This window comes from Tauraco erythrolophus, chromosome 2 (genome assembly GCF_009769465.1).
Source record: "Tauraco erythrolophus isolate bTauEry1 chromosome 2, bTauEry1.pri, whole genome shotgun sequence".
In the NCBI taxonomy this organism is placed as follows: Eukaryota; Metazoa; Chordata; class Aves; order Musophagiformes; family Musophagidae; genus Tauraco; species Tauraco erythrolophus.
The window spans coordinates 65,405,205-65,422,628 of NC_141466.1; positions in this window are offsets into that span (position 1 = coordinate 65,405,205).

Here is a 17,424-nt window from a genome sequence, read left to right on the forward strand (position 1 = left end):
TAAATTCAGTGAGGCTTGTTTAGCTTTGCTGTTTCTGGGTGCTGCTTCTCAGTGCCCTTGTACCTCCTTTTCTCTGACTCAGTTTTATCCCAAATCAACAAACCATCCATTATTACCTCTTTTTTTTTTTTTTTTCCCTGGTGGCCCCAGTTTGCTACATCCATACCCAAGTCTGGTATTCCCAATACTTTACTTGCTGATTCTGTACATACTACTGACAGGTTCCCTAGACATTGCGGCCTTGCAAGACTCTAGTCACCAAAAAGTCCCCTTCAATTATCTGTGAAGTCTGGCCATTTCTCACATGTCTTTCCCTGGTAAAGGAAAGGTATGTGACATGGCAATCCAGCCACCCCTTGCAGTGCTGTGACTTTTGTCGGCTTTGCACAATGCTCTCGTCTCACCCAACAATTTCCCATGTCACGTGCAGCAGTCTCCCATGTCCCATTCAGACAACTTAACTTCAGTCCATGGCTTAAGGAATGATCCAGTCATTTCCTCATAGCCCTAACAAGGACCAGCAGCTGTAGAAGGGCTGTGAGAAGACTGTGCAGCAGCTGTTTGACATTTCTACTATGAAGGGCTTTCTCCTTTCTTGATAAATGTGTTGGCCAGGGCCAGAGAGGGTACCTGCTTGCTCCTGACAGTCAAGGTCTGACCTTGTTCCTCATTCTCTTGAAAGTCTGAGGTTAACATTGGTGTGTTTTGCTTAGTCAATAATGTGCAAATCAAATAAATTGAAGCACATGACTTCCTTCTCTTTTGGATTTCTTCTTTTCTGAAAGTGCAATTGAATCTCTTATGGGTGCATCTGATGTCTGATGTTGTGTGGAGTAATTAAACTTGTGGTTTGAGTAAGCAGTGATGGAAGCGTCTTATCAAAATATCCCATGCAGGGTTGCAAGGGAAGACCTTGTATGCTGCCTTTCACAGGGCAAGGCAGATTCTCCACTACATTGAGAACTCAGAAAAGCAAATGCAAATGGTTGTGGTTCTCATCTGTTCGAGAGCACTTGTCAGGGGTGGAAGTGAGGAGATACCACAGCAGAGCACTGGGAAAACTTCCAGGCGGATGAAGGAAATGGAGATAATGAAGAAAACCTGACCTACATCTTCCAGGAAAATTAATAATTAATATCCTTTAAATACACTAGACCTGGACAAAATATAAGAACTACAGGTCTCACTAACATGTAGTTGTCTTTGGCTATAAGGATCATTCCTGCTAGACCATGGAGCCTCTGCTTAGAAGGGTGCAATGGTCTCCAGCCAGGTTTGTGTCTCTGCCAGACAGTCTGGCATCCAAACATATATGACTTACACATAAACATTAGGGCTCTTCAAATCCTGTTCACAACCATCTGTATGCTGCTGGTTTTGCAGTATGTTTAATGCCTGCTCTTTAATTTAAACTAAAATTAATAAGTTTAAAAATAAACTCATTTAAATGAAACATGAATGTCATCACTGAAATAATATCGCTGCTGCTTTTTCTTTTTTCCTATTTCTTATAGCTCATGGAAGTTGTATGAAATGCAGTTTTAGGAGACATCTGCTGTACTCTGACTTCCTCAGGTATACTTTCTATCTTGATTCAACCTTCTAAATTTTTCTTCCTCTACTTCCTTACCAAATTCTGTAACTCTTCATTTCATAGAGAGTAATTCCTCAGCTTATTTTGGTCCAGTTACTGTTCATTAAGAACAGATGTGAATATTGGACTTTTAGGATATAGACTTTCAGCTACATGTTGGTAGGAAAAGAAGAGAAAATGTATCCATGAAGGCGAGAGAAGATGAAGAACAGATCTTAAAATCTCCAATGATTTCAAGAGCTCTTGTTTTCTACTCCTGTCATGGAGAGGGTAGGGAAAGGGACAAACCATTTACAAGCATAGTAAAACAGGACATTAGTTAGACATGGATAGTTATTAAAGTGACTATTTTAAATTTTTGAATGGAAACCAAAATATTTTTTTCTGCCTAGTACTGTAGAAAAAAAAAGCAAGTAGAGATATTACCAAAAGATTTATTGCATATTAACAAATGTTATTTTTAGATCATTATGAGATGAGGCAAAAATCAATTCTTTAATATAACATCTCAGCAAACAAGTGGTTTTTTTTTTAATATTTTGATGGCAATAATATGCCTGATGCTGGACATAAGTTTTGCTAAAGATGAAATCGATGGATAAATTATTTAGCAGTAGTGATGGACAATCTTTCAGGGGTAATTACCCTAACAGTAATAAAAATGAGTGTATAAAGTGCACACGCTGACACTTTTGTTATGGCAACTGTTGCTTTTGGGAGCTCTCTCAGCAGCTATGCCACGCTGTACCAGTAAAATTGCTAAAATAATAGCACTCTAACAGCTGTGGAGGACAATGAGAAAACCTGGATGAAATGAATTTGGATGGTTTTGTCTATTTTCATATGGCAAGCGTCTCCTTCAGGAAAACACTATCACTTTTGGGGATCTTGTCATTATCCTTGAAAGAGTCCAAGTGAGACTGGATGTTGAGCCTGGGAAATATTATCCATGAACACCAGACCACAGTGCTATTGCAGCATAGGAAAGCAGATATTGCCATCCTTCTCAGCTTGACTGTTTAAAAAGTGTGAATAACTGAGCCCCCATTTCCGTCCAGAGGCTCTGTTCTGCATGTATATGTTCCTAGAATGTGTACGTTGCCATCAGTGAGCATGTCCCAGGACTATTCTAAGAAATGAGTTTTGAGACAGTACCTGTGGTTGGTGTCCTCTCTTCCTTGAGGAAGAGATTTATGCAATGAATTCCTGGTTTGGGGATATTTTACCTTTTTCCCGATGTATGGCACCAATCATTCTTACCCAGCTGGACTGAGTTGAGATAATGAACTACTAATTACTCTAATCAACTCAAGGTACCTATCCTGCCTACAAGAGGCAGGCCATTTCCTCCTGGCTGTGGAGGATGCAACAGTGTCCTTGGTGCTGCAGCCCAGGCTGGTGAGCAACATTGATGGGCAGCTCTTTTGATGAGAACGTGTGTATTGCTGGGGAGACACCTTCCTCCTGCTTTATGTTTTTTTGAGGGTTCTTCATGTCACCAGTTCCCTGCAAATGCATATGTTTTGATGTATAGGCCCTTTGTGACCTCACCTATTTTCTGCTTGTGGCCCACAATTTTATTTTCTGGGGATGTAATATTTCATAAAATCATCATATTTGTACGGTGCGGTCCTTTAGGGTGGTTGTAGGGAGCCTGAGAGATGCTTGATAGCAAGTGGTAGGTCAGAGAGAGGCTTATCTGCTGGTCCCTTTGGACCTTGGTTGCTTTAAAACCTGTTAAAACTTGTTAGACTTACACTGGGATGTTGCGATGATAACCATGTTGCACTTTGAAGGTGTCTTATGATAGCTCAGACTCCTTTGAGCCCACCATAGAGTTATGCTGCCTTTTCTTCCACAGAGAGGACTTTTATTTGTCCCAAAAGAATGGGATCCATCAACTTCAGTTACCATCCAAAGCTTCCTGGTGGTGTCAGGTAACATGTTTTCTTTCAGTTAACAGAGTGAAGGTGGCCATTTACCTTGATGAAGCTGACAAGCAGTAAGTCGTTAAACTGCACAAACTCCATTTCTGTCACTCATATGTCAGAAATGATAGATTTACTGGGCTCAGACCTCGAAGCACTTTGAAGCTGAAGACTTGGCTGAGCCCAAATGCTGTATCATGTTAGCTATCTTTGCTAATGTGAACAGGGTTTTGCCTTATGTGTTTCTATATCGATGTATTCTCTTTCCTCCCAGGGGTTGGGCCATACCTTTGAATACCACAGTATTAACACTGGATTATGGTTTAACTGCATCCATATTTAGTAAGTCACTGACACAGCTTATCCTGGTGTTAGGAAAAATAGAGCATAATTAGAAGACATACAGCAGCTATCATCTCAGTCATCTCTAAAAGCTAAAAAAGATAAAGAAAACATACTTTTAAATTCATGATTTTTTTCTAGCAGCACAGAAGAATATAGGAAGAGGAAGAACCTGTATTTCTGCTCTAAAACTGTTAATGTATTCATATATCCTTAGTATTCCTAGTCCCTGCATCCGGGAGTAGGACCTAGAAGCATCCTGCGATGCTGGGAGAATCTTCCATTCAGACCAACTTCATTTTCCTCCTTGCTTTCCATAAACAAAAGCCCTGGGGGTATAAAACAGACAGGGACCACAGCATGCTTTGGCTGAGGTCCCATGAGGACAAGGGATATTCAGAGCTATGGGGACTGAGGGTACCTGCCCCACGGCCTCTCCATCATCAGCTGCAGCCATCCTAGAAGCACAGAGGTGGACAGGAAGGCAGTGTCTTCTGAAGGATCAGTTAGTGTTGGAGAAGAGGTGGCACACAACCTCTTCTTCAAATATATTTAACAGATTTCCTGGTTTTTGCTGGTTTGTTTTGGCAACTTTTGTTTTTAAACCGTATTGAGTTAGTTTCTACACATCGCTGCTTCTGTCTGCAGAGTGCATCTCGTTTAGTGCACAGCCAAACAACTGCTGCTGTGGGACCTGTGGGACTTGCTTTGCAGTATCTTCTATAGGTTTAACAGAATTTTAACCTGCATGTTATTGATTATTCTTGTACACTTGGTGGTCCAAGAACAAGAGGTGCTGAGAAGAAGAGGAGGATAGATATCCTCTCAAGCATGCCTTAAGGAATCTTGCAAGAAAAAGGGAAATAAGACTTGTTAGATTGTGGTTCTTTTCATCACAGGTGGCCATCACAGCTGAACAGGGAGAGCTTTTCTGTTTGTACACACTTCAAAGCCATGGATGCATCTATTTCTGAACCCTTCCCACAAAATAATGAGGGAATTCTTTTGAGTTTCACTGCAAAAAATGAAGGTATCTTAAACTGCTAGAGGGTTAGTCTGAAAGAGCATCTAGAAGAGGTGCAACTACAATAAGAATGAATTAATGCCATGTTTTCTTTTTGTTTTCCGTATGAGTCTCTCTTAGATCTATGCTATTCTTGCAATGGCTTTTTTGTTCTCCAGGAAGACAAAACCTGACCCATTCACACTAGTGTCTGTGAAATAGCTCAACCAATGTCAACCTCAGCTTTTCAGTGGTTTTTCTATCCAGTCACTGCTCCTGTTGTAATAGCAACACCAGCTGTACTATTCTAACACTTGCCTGACCAGATAAAAGAATTTGTGTTCTAAACTTGCTGAGTATTTAGTCATTAATGCTTCTTGTCATGGGTATATGTTATCTTGCTCATTCTGTAAAATAAAGCATGGAAAATACATGGTAACAGTATGACCATACGAGAACTGGAAAAGCTGGTGCAATCATGGTTTGTGTCCACACTATTCTCTGCTTACACTGGTGTTAGGTAGGTATGTGAAGTCTTCTCTCAGTTTGTATGAATCAGTGAGATTTATTCTCTTCTCAGTGACTATCATGGGCCTTAGGGCTTGTCTACCAAGGAAATCAGTTTCCTGTATGCTTGGGTTTACAGCTAACAGTGTGGGCACTTCTAGTTTTATTTGGTATTCATCAGTTATCTTGAAGTGAGTAAGCTCTTAAAGGTCCAAATTTCTGGATAATAGAGATTATCCTCACTATCTTTGACAAATGTCTCATTGACAGTGAAGAACTCTAAAAGGATCTAACAAAACTGAATGATTGGTAAAGAATGCGGCAAAGGAGGACAAATGTGCAATAGTTCGCCTGGGGAAAATAATGTAAACCATGCCTCCACAATAGTTGCAGTCAGCTCAGAAGAGACACATTGGCGTTGCTGTTGGCAGGACTCTGAAATCATTGGCTTAATATGCAGTAACAGCCAATAATCCAACAGGAAAAGAGGCATCATCAGGAAGGGTACTGAGGAATAGACAAAGGATGTCCCTTTGCTGCTAGATAAAACTTTGATGTACCCACACTATGAGGACTTTGGGTCTTTACATCTCAAGAACAATGCAATGGGTTTTTGAAAAAAGAGAGAAGAAGAATGAGGAAACAAGATTTAAAAGATCATGAAGGCAGTGGAAAAATTGAATGCAGAACTCTTATTCACGAAAAGCCACAATACGTGAATAGCAGAGTATTCCTTGAAATTTGTAGGACATCAATGTAGAAAAAGTTTTTAACAGTGGTAGGTTTTTTTTACACAGTAAGTAGTGAAATTCAGAAATTTGTTTCCTTTAGGGTAAGGATGTCTGTGGTCTCCTCCTGATAGACAAAAAAAAACCAAAAACACAAAAATAAAGAAATACAAAAGCAGTTAAAAAAAAAAAAGACTTTCAGTCACCTCTAGCCAGCTAGTTAAGTGCTGTGGGACATGGCCAAGTTCTGTCTTTTAGGGTAGAGCACATTGTGCAGCCAAACGGGAGCTGTTTTGCATAATTAATCTAATCCATACTAGTAAATCAAACAGAGCTTGGTGATTCTTAAGCACCGAAACTTAACCCTCCATATTGTCAACCTGTTAGTGTGGTTCCTGGCAAATCTTTAGCATGGTCCAACTAGCAGCTTCCAAAAGATTTTTGGTTAGATTTGGGAAGTTAGCAAGTACCAGAGACTATTTTCAATGAACAACTTGGATATAGCCACCCTAGAGTGGGTGGTAGAATCTAGCAGCGTGGATATGAGCAGATAGTTCCACTTGGTCTCAAGGTGACTCAAACAACAAGTGCTGGCACTATATAACTTACTGGAATAGGTATAACCAGAGTATTTAAGATCTATGGTTCAAATATTACTGCTGACAGTGGGCTATGGGTACTATGGACTTAAGAAGTCTCAGATTGGATCTGTACCCAAATGTACCTACTCTGCTGAAGCTGTGTGACAAGTCAGGGCACAGAGACCGATGAATCAGCTGTTCATTTCAGGTAATGGCATTTATTTTTGAACTCTGCCCTTGGTTTGAATTCTGAAGGACTTGGGAACAAATGCTCTTCCTGGCCCAACCCATGTTTGCCAATTGCGTAACCTCAGCCATGCATATTACTTGCATAGCTAATTTTTGCATGGACACCTTGCCAAGCCAACTGTCTCATTTTTCTTTTATATTTACACAAAAGGCTAGTTTTGCACAGCTCTGGTTCAGTGAGCTTGTAGAGTAATAAGTTACCAGGCTCATGGATTTCCATTGCACCTGTGCTTCTGGGAAGTGCCCAAAGATTTCTGTGCAGAGTCCTATACACTCATCTCCAATTCTTTCTGTAGCCATGAACAAACAGCTGCTTCCAAGTCTGTGTGACTTACGAAGCATGACTACACCATTTGTGCAGGATGACAATTTTAGTGAGGAAACCTCTTTGATGGGTCAGCAGGGGGAAGGCAAAATTTAAATAAAGCCATAAAAGGCTATCTGAAACAAAAAGGCTGTAAGAAATTCTGCAAGTGTTTCAATCAAGGAAATAAGAAGATTTTGAGTTTTGAATTTGTCTCTCGACAGTAGTTTGCAAAATAAATGCACATCGAATAATCAAGGAACCATTCAATGTGAAATCTGGTGTACAGGAGATGGGTGCTGATATCCTTTGTTTATCTCTCTTATAATGACTTATATGAATCATTTAACAGAGATTATATTGTGGTGGGTGGAACCTATCACAGTTTTCAGATGTCGTGCTAAATGTCATCCTACCAGAGGGACTAGAGTGCTATTTGTACATCAGAAGATGATGAGTAGTTAATCGGAGCAGAGCTTTCATCTTTAAGTAGCTTTGAAAAGTGGTACGTGTTACTTTTCACTTTTGGGTGACATAAGGAATATCTTGAAAGGTTATAGTCTTGGAGCCATTCCACACTTAAAACTGGTGCATCAAGGCCTGAGGACTACTTGGACTGGTTGCTAATCACTGCTGGTGGGCACCGTCAAATGCTACAGGGTGATACTGAACAACTTTTCTCCTTCTTCCAGTAGCCAGATGTGGAATAATCTCCACCTATGTCCAACAAACACTGATAAACCTAAGATCTGAAGAAAAGTAATTGCTTTCCAAAATGTTCAGCATTACCACTCAGGAATGACTGAAGATAGTCTTACTGTGAAAATTACCAGGTCCTTTTTGATCTGTGCTAAATTCTTGCCCTCAAGAATTATTTTTACTTTCAGATACCACCATGAAATTTACTCCTGGAATGCAGTTTGCAGAAAGGGTCTTGGGGGTTCTGCACGTGGGTCAGGGTAATCCCAAGCACAAGTACAGGCTGGGCGGAGAATGGGTTGAGAGCAGCCCTGAGGAAAAGGACTTGGGAGTGCTGGTGGATGAGAAGCTCAACATGAGCCGGCAATGTGCGCTGGCAGCCCAGAAAGCCAACCGTATCCTGGGCTGTATCAAAACAAGTGTGGCCAGCAGGTCAAGGGAAGTGATTCTGCCCCTCTACTCAGCTCTCGTGAGACCCCGCCTGGAATACTGTGTTCAGCTCTGGAGTCCCCAACATAAGAAGGACATGAAGCTACTGGAACGAGTCCAGAGGAGGGCCACGAAGATGATTTGAGGGCTGGAGCACCTCTGCTATGAAGACAGGCTGAGAGATTTGGGGCTGTTCAGCCTGGAGAAGAGAAGGCTCCAGGGTGATCTTATAGGAGCTTTCCAGTACATGAAGGGGGCCTACAGGAAAGCTGGAGAGGGACTTTTACAAGGGCGTGTAGCGATAGGACAAGGGGAAATGGCTTTAAAGTGAATGAGGGGAGATTTCGATTAGATATAAGGAAGAAATTTTTTACATTGAGGGTGGTGAGGCAGTGGAACAGGTTGCCCAGAGAAGTTGTGGATGCCCCATCCCTGAAAGTGTTCAAGGTTAGGTTAGATGAGCCTTTGGGCAACATGGTATAGTGGAGGATTTCTCTGCCCATGGCAGGGGAGTTGGAACTAGATGATCTTTAAGGTCCCTTCCAACCCTAACCATTCTATGATTCTATACTGGAAAGCTCCTATAAGATCACCCTGGAGCCTTCTCTTCTCCAGGCTGAACAGCCCCAACTCTCTCAGCCTGTCTTCATAGCAGAGGTTCTCCAGCCCTTGGATCATCTTCGTGGCCCTCCTCTGGACCCACTCCAGCAGCTCAAAAGTCAAGAGCTGGGACTGGCCTGGAGAAGAGAAGGCTCAGGGAGACCTCATCAACGTATATAAATAGCTGAAGGGAGGGTGCAAAGAAGACAGAGCCAGGCTCTTTTCAGTGATGTCCAGTGACAGTACCAGAGGTAATGGGCACAAACCAAAACACAGGAGGTCCTGTCTGAACGTCAGGAAACTTTTTTTTCTGTGAGGATGGCCAAGCCCTGGAATAGGTTGCCCAGAGACGAAATGGAGTCTCCATTCTTGGAGACATGTAGAACCAATCTGGACATGGCCCAGGGTAACTGTCTTTAGATGACCCTTCTTGAGTAGAAGGGTTAGATAAGATGACCTCTGGAGGTCCCTTCCAACCTCAACCAGTCTGTGATTCCATGATCTCATAAGTAGCATTTTAATCAGTTCTAACAGTGTAGGCAGTGATGCACAAGGGTTTGTACCTGAGCTAAAGCATGTTACAGGCACACGTGAACAGACGTCTGAACTACAGTGTGAACAGGTGACCATAACATGGGATCCACAGCCCTCCCACTCACTGGGTTTAATACCAACATCCTTGCAGTATTCTGTTGCCTTTGTCACTTCTGCATTAACAGTACTTACTGGGGCTACAAAACATTGTACTCTGACCATTAAGAATTGTAAAATACCCAAAGCTGCATTCATTTATTTATTTTTCTGTAATAGGCTGAACACAGTGCTGAGTTTTCCCAGTCGTGCTGGCTATTATATCAATAATGTTAATGCTTACAAATATGAATATAGAAATGATTTCTGAAACCTTTCCATGTCTTGGGCATGCTACTCCCACAGGGATGTGTAGTCATGCACATACACATCCATATTTTCTGACAGTCTAGACATACCCTCCTGATTTAAAGTCATTGTTCTTTCTAGTATGAGAAATTACATCATTGCTGTAAGCGTGGCGATATATATTTCAGAGAATTTATGATGGTGGCACTGCTAACAAGTCCTGAATAAACTTGGAAGGTACGTAAACACATGAAATCAAATCCATATATAAGATGTTAGGTCTTTTACACAGTTAACCTACACAATTTCACAAGCAGCTTTCAGACAGCCCCTTCTACTGATCTAATTCAATAGATGTCAGGATCAGTGGAGTCGGACTATGTCCTTGTTATCCCTGTGAGAGTTCAACAAATTGAATTATGCTAGATGCTGCAGACTGATCCTTTTGAAACAAAAGTACCTGCAATGAAAGTTTCTCTGCTGATGAAAAGAAGATTGGATCCATCCAGCCTGAAATTTTGGCTTACGGCACAGGCACAGGCATGTAAGTGCCAGCAGTTGTGTTACTGCATCTTAGTTACTGCTCCTCAGGTGAACCACGATCAATGGTAAGGTGCGCTCTGCTCCTACTTTCCATTACAACATAAAATACATTGGTGTTAGCTATCATAACACAGATAAGTTTTTTCCTCATAACTGCCCCAGACTAAAAGCATCGGTGCTTAAAAATGCAACTTGGTTGCTCTGAAACACTTATCCATACTCCTCCTACGTCAGTGGTTAAAACTTCCACTTGATGGAAAATCTGAATTGAAACCTGACAATCAAAGACCAATTGTGTCTGTACACCATCTTGGCTTATTTCTCTAAACAATAGTCCACAGAGTGTAATTTTTTTTTGTATTGACTGAAATACACTTTTCAGTGAATTTCTACTGTTCCGTGAAGGTAAACGCAAAAAGTAGAAAAACCATTTACATCTACCCTGTCTGACCTGCTAGAATTCAACTGGACATTTTTCTGCAGTATTTACTAGCTTTTCTTTAGATGATTAAAAAAAAAAATAACAACAACGAAACAGGATAGCATAGGAGGAAAATTAGGAGGTCCTAAGGTCTTCTTACTAATAGAAATACCTTCTCTTTAAGTATGCACAGCAATGAAAACATCTTTTCTTAACTTCTTGGTCCATCTGTATGAAATTTCATCAGTGTTTCAGGATGGGTGAGTATGAGACTTATAACTGCTAAACATTGTAGAGACTGAAGATACATACAGGCTCAAAAAAGTAATCAGAGGAATTAATGGTGGAAAAAATGTCCATAAAGTGGCTATTAAAAGTGTTCAGCAATAACATTTAGCTCTGAAAGCCCCTAAACTGCAGCTTGTTAGAAACTTCAGGGCTGTAATTGATTAATTATTCTGTATTCACTTTCTGATCCCTTTTTCTGAGCCTCATGCTACAAGCTTTGAATAAAAGCTAAGCTAAGTAGGAGTTTGGTTTGACATGGTACAGCCATGCATAGGAGTCTTTGGATGTGGTTTACACACACCTCCAGTCTTGCTTGCTCTGTCTATGTACTATTGCTGTGGTTCCTGGGACTAGGGCTAATTTCAACATCCTGCAAGTCAAACAGAAACTGTGCTTCAAAGGGAGAGCTGAGTAAGAGTGTCTCAGTAAGGCAATTACATAAGAAATGACAGCATAAAAGAAAATTAAAAATAACTATGACTAATTTAAGGATGTATATACCACAGGGTATGATGCTATTGTGATGGGCAAATAAAAATGAGAGAAGCAGGGCATAGGGGGCGATATAAGAAGCAGTGTTTTTCTCTTTTTAAAGTCAGAATGTGTTGTATCTGAAGGTCAAATGCAGGATACTGTTATTAAGTATTAGTATAAATTTGTTTTGAAGAAACACCAGATGCTAACTAAGTATCAGTGGAGGGAGTGTACGAAAGATGAAAAGCACATTACTAGCATTGATAATAAAGGAACAGAAGTAGGACATAAAAATGCAAATAAAAACCACTTTTTTTGCACAGCATATGGCATTTTACAAATACAGAATCAACCTATCTATGAGTCAACTGTTAACAAAAGATCCTTTACACTAACATCCTACAGAGTTAAATTTATGAGGCTACTATTAGAAACAGTATTAGAGAAATGTTAACCTTGCAACGAGCATTTAAGCCGGGAAGGTTTTTCTTTCTCCAAATTGTATTCTCTCTGAAATGTGAACGCCCTCCAAGTTTAAGGAGCATGATATAAATAAAAAGACATTACTTTTCTGCCTGCATGTTTAATACATAAAGTGCTATCCCACGCACTGCCATATAATTCACTTTACTAATACCTTTCACAGAAAACATGGTCAAGTTGCAATACTGAAGGCAAAACGACGTCTTTATTTGAAGTTAGATGCATTCTTCTCAGGCTGTTAACAGAGGAGATACCTCTGCCCATTTGAAAGGCTGAAGTCAAGAAGACCTTTAGCTGAATATGCTGCTTCTTTCATACTAATGCCTGACTTGTAGCTAAAGCGCTTGCCGATTTATTTCTCCTTTGATTGCTTTGCTTGTAGGTGTTAATGCACTGGTTGATATCTGTGGGAAAACGACTAAAATCGATGGGGAATGGGAGAACATTGTTCCCTAGAATTCAGCTAATATTAGGGCAGCTCTGACATGAAACACAGCTGCTGCTTCCAGGAATGAACAAGGCCTCAATATCCTTGAGATGGGGAGGAGAGTGATACGAAGGTATCATGGCTCATCCCTGTTATCGGGGACAAGAAACAACGGACAAGGCCCACGCAATACCCTTGAAATGGGGAGTAGAGTGATACGGAGGTATCACGGCTCATCCCTGTTATCAGGGATGAGGCGCCTGGTAAAGATAACCATAAAAATACCATCGAGGAAGTGAACCACAACCGCTGTCTCAGCAGTGATGGCGAAATTGTGTCCTTCAGCTACTAAATCACACCCTCACTCGCCTCTGAGCTGCGACCACCCCTCAAACGAGCAATTTACACCAATCCCAATTAGTGAACACCCCTCACGAGAGGAATTTACACCAATCCTAATAAAAGTTATGTATGACTAGAGTCACTCGAGCTCCACCTAAAAGATACGAAAAAGGTATAAAATGGCAGCAAACAAAGGGGATGTTAGGGAGAAGCCCCCCCACCGGAACGTCTGGGATCAGTCGACGGGCTGAACCTCTCTTCTCCCCCCATAGGGACGCCTATTGGGTAAGAACTCTGGGTTATGCGCATTTACTTAATTACTTACTAACATCTTGCTAGCTATTTAATATTATCACTGATCAGTAATCGTTTTATATTATCACTGCAGTATTTCAATTAAAGTTGTTTTTGTAGTCAGTCACTATCACCGGCTATCCTCGAACCTGTATTCTGTCACAAATAAAATATATATATGCATGTTTCCAGAAACTTTTGAATTATTATAAGGAGTTGGCCCATAGTACTACTAGTGACGATTCCTAACAAGTGGGCGAATCACCCTCTGACTCACTGAGCTGCCAAGAGAGGGCAGGGGGAGTCGGGCCCAAGGGTCTCGTCTAACTTGGGAGCTGGTATACTGGCCAAATTACCTCCTGTTTGTCTATTAGTGAGGGATCCCACAATAAGTCAGACGAATCACCCTCCGACCTGCTGAGCTGCCAAGAGAGGGCAGGGGGAGTCGGACCCAAGGGTCTCGCCTGACTTGGGAGCTGATAGACTGGTCGTTTTGACCTCAAAACGTGACAATATCTTTCACCTTGACCAGTACCAAAAACTTCATAAACTGGAAATCTTTTCCTAGCTGAAAGCTAAACTGAACTTTCACCTATCTTTGATTAGCATTAATATTGTGGTACCCAATAATAACACAATACATATTTAGGTTTCACTTCAGCTGTATTGATGTGATGCTTTCTCCTGCTTTGGATGGTCTCATGTAACCAAAGTGATATAGGGTGTCACAGAGTATCCATTCAGACAGTATACGTATTTAAGCACTTGCTAACTTCTATACTGCTATGAAGTCAGCTGCACTGACAAATAAAAGGCTGATATGCTTCTGCTTACATGTATTGCTTAATGATGATCCAAAAGCAAAGGAGTATCTACCCCGTGTTTCTCTCCCATCCTTAGGCAGTCAATTGGCTGCCCTGATCTTCTCTTTCCTTACTGTTGTCAAGCCCCTACAAGCATTTTTCAGTCTCTGAACTCTCCTCAAGTCCTTGAATTCTCAGACAGCAAGTGCTACAAAAAATGTAAAGCATTGCTAGTGTATGGCAACCTGCTCTTGATTCCTGAGGAATGGAAAAGACTGCATAGAGGAGAGAGAAGAGCTGAGAGGAGTTATAGGAGCGATAAAAAGCAATCTCTTCAAAATCAGTTCTGCTGACCTGTACAGAATAGAATAGAATAGAATATTTCAGTTGGAAGGGACCTACAATGATCATTGAGTCCAACAGCCTGACCAATTCAGGGCGGATCAAAAGTTAAAGCATGTTGCTAAGGGCATTTTCCAAATGTCTCTTAAACATTGTCAGACTTGGGGCATCAATCACCTCTCTAGAAAGCCTGTTTCAGTGTTTGACCACCCTCTTGGTAAAGAAATGTTTCCTCATGTCCATTCTAAACCTCCCCTGGCACACAGTTTTGAACCATTCCCATGAGTCTTATCACTGGATCCCATGGAGAAGAGATCAGCAACTCCCTCTCCACTTCTCCTCAGGAAGCTGTAGAGAGCAATGAAGTCATCCCTCAGCCTCCTTTTCTCCAAACTAGACAAGCCCAGAGTCTTTAGCAGCTCTTCAAAAGACATTTCTTCCAGCCCTTTCACCAGCTTTGTTGCCTTGCTCTGGACACATTCAAGGACCTTCAAATCCTACTCAAGGCGAGGCCACATCAATGCTGAATACAGTGAGATAATCATCTCTTTTGACCAGCTGGTTATGCTGTGTTTGATGCACCCCAGGATGCAGTTTGCCCTCTTGGCTCCCAGGGCACCTCGATGACTCCTGTTGAGCCTGCTGTCGACCAGCAACTCCAGATCCCTTTCTGCAGGGCTTCTCTTCAGCCACTCCTCTCCCAGCTTATACTTGTGCCCAGCATTACTCTGACTTAGGTGCAGGAGCTGGCATTTAGACTTGTTAAATTTCATCCCATTAATGATTGCCCAATCTATCTAGATCCTTCTGCAAGGCCTCTTGTCCCTTGAGAGGTTCAACAGCACCTTCCAGTTTGGTATCATCAGCAAACTTCCTAATGGTGCATTCAAGTCCTGCATCCAGATCACTAATAAATATATTGAATAGAACTGGTCCTAGAACTGAACCCTGAAGAACACTGCTGGTGACTGGTTGCTAGTCAGATGTAGCCCTATTCACTCCACTCTTCAAGTTTTGTCCTTCAGCCAGTTCTTCACCAAGCGCTCTGTGAACCCACTCGCCCCACAGTTGGACAACTTTTCCAGAAGTATCCAGAAGGATAGTACCAAAGCATTTAATCAAATATTTTAACCAGAGGTGTGCTGAAAGCGGTTTGCTTTTTGGAATATGTGGCTAAACTAAGTCTGTTGCTAGCAGCCTTTGCTTCACCATCCTTTTTTTCTCTCTCTGCCTGCTCTAGGTGGGCAAGACAGCTCTCCGTGCCTTGTGTTCTCAGCTCTTCATGTCTGCTGATGCTGCTTTTCACTGTGCATTTTACTACGAAGAATATTAGTAACATTTACCACTCTTTATCTTGTATTTCCTCTATGAGGAGGACTATGTGTGCAGTGTGGTATTTGGGTTTGGAGATTCATTTCTTGTGGTGTCTATTCTGATGTATGCTTTGGACAGCAGGTTACACAAGCATACTCTATCTTGGAACATGATTAAATGATCCTTAATTCTTACATTGTCCCTGAGAGATCTCTCCTGTGCAGAACACCTTTTATCATCTACTAGATATTATCACTGCCCTTGAGAAGTGAAACTGTCCACTGTGGGCTTCAGTTCTGAGCAGAAGAACTCTGTTGCATGTTTTGCTCAGGAAACTGAACAACTTGACAAGAAGAGGAAAAGAAAGAGTACAGAGAACTGAGGTAGCTCTCCAATTCAGCAAAAGATTAATGTGTTTTTAGATCCTCCCAGGAAATTCACAAAAGACAGGACATTATCCTGGCCTTTGCAGAACTCCCTGGCTGAGCTCACGTGGGGAAGCTGAGCTTCCCTTTGCTGATCTGCAGATACAACAATGTCAATTTGCCTGCTCAGTGAGCTATCAAGGGCTCCTTTGTTTGAAGGGCACTTCTGCAGAACAAGTCATATCTTTCCTGTTGCTTAATGAAGCGATGGTAGGGTATTTAAATGGACCCACTGGGAAGGAAACCATGGGAAAGGAAAGTTGTTTATTATTAAAACAAAATTCCTAGCTTTCACATTAAACAAACAAACAAAGAGCAGAACAAATTGAGATAGCTAGTCAACAAACTGGACAGATCACACCTCTTCTCCTTTCTTAGCTATTAATTCACTGCAGAACCAATGCAGAGGTTATGTAGAATCTACTGCAATGAGGAATTGATTCCCGAATTTGGAGTGCTAGTATAGCATTAGTCACTAACCAAAATAAAAACACTTTTTCAAAGAGATGAAGATTTCTTACCATTTTTAACCTCTTTCATGCATCCTCATTAAATCAGATTAATTTCTCCTTGTGCAGGACTGATATGGTAAAGATTTTACTTTTATGAAGAAGAGAGACACCACTAGTTTTAATATTTTCTCCCTCAGGCAGGGGTGTGTGTAACAGAAGTGTAGGATCCAGTTACACTGGGCCGTGCAAGTCAATTCAAATGGGCTACAAAAATAGAGAAAAGCAATAACAAGCACTGATGCTTGGCTGGACCAAACCTCTGTTGTAGTCCCAGCCTGTGGCCATTACTGCCTAGGAGTCTTGCTGATGACTGCAGGCTGCTGAACCCAGCTTGCTAAGAATCATTGCTATCCCCAGAGCAAGAATGCGTCCTTTGTGTAATGATAATACAGCACAGAGTAGATGGGAGCTGCACAGTGCCAAGAATGTGCACTGTGAAGAAAAGAATATTGATTGAACAGAAGTCTTGCATGGGATCCAGGTAATCTTGGTCAACGTAGTTCCTCTGACTATAACGGTATCTTCAGGAGCTCACAGTAGACATCAAGACCATGGAGTCTAGAGATAATTATGCTTTTGTTCAACAAATCCATCTTTCTGAGAAGTGCAATGCACCATTCAGCTGTTACTGTGGGGTGGTAAAAGGCATTCTACCTGTAAGGTGTACAGTAAGTCACCATGGGCTCCTGTATAAACATGACAGATATCTGCTACCTGCTGATATCTTTTTGTAACCATAGCTCTCACCCTGCTTCTTAGGCAGAGATCTATTGCACTCTCTGCTTACCTGTTTGCAAAGCCTCAGGAAACAAAAATCTTCCTTTTTGCAATGTGTTAATGGCTCACTAACTCTCAAATCACTGCAGTTCCTTAACAAAGAATGGCATGATCCAGCAATAAAGGAAAATAAGTT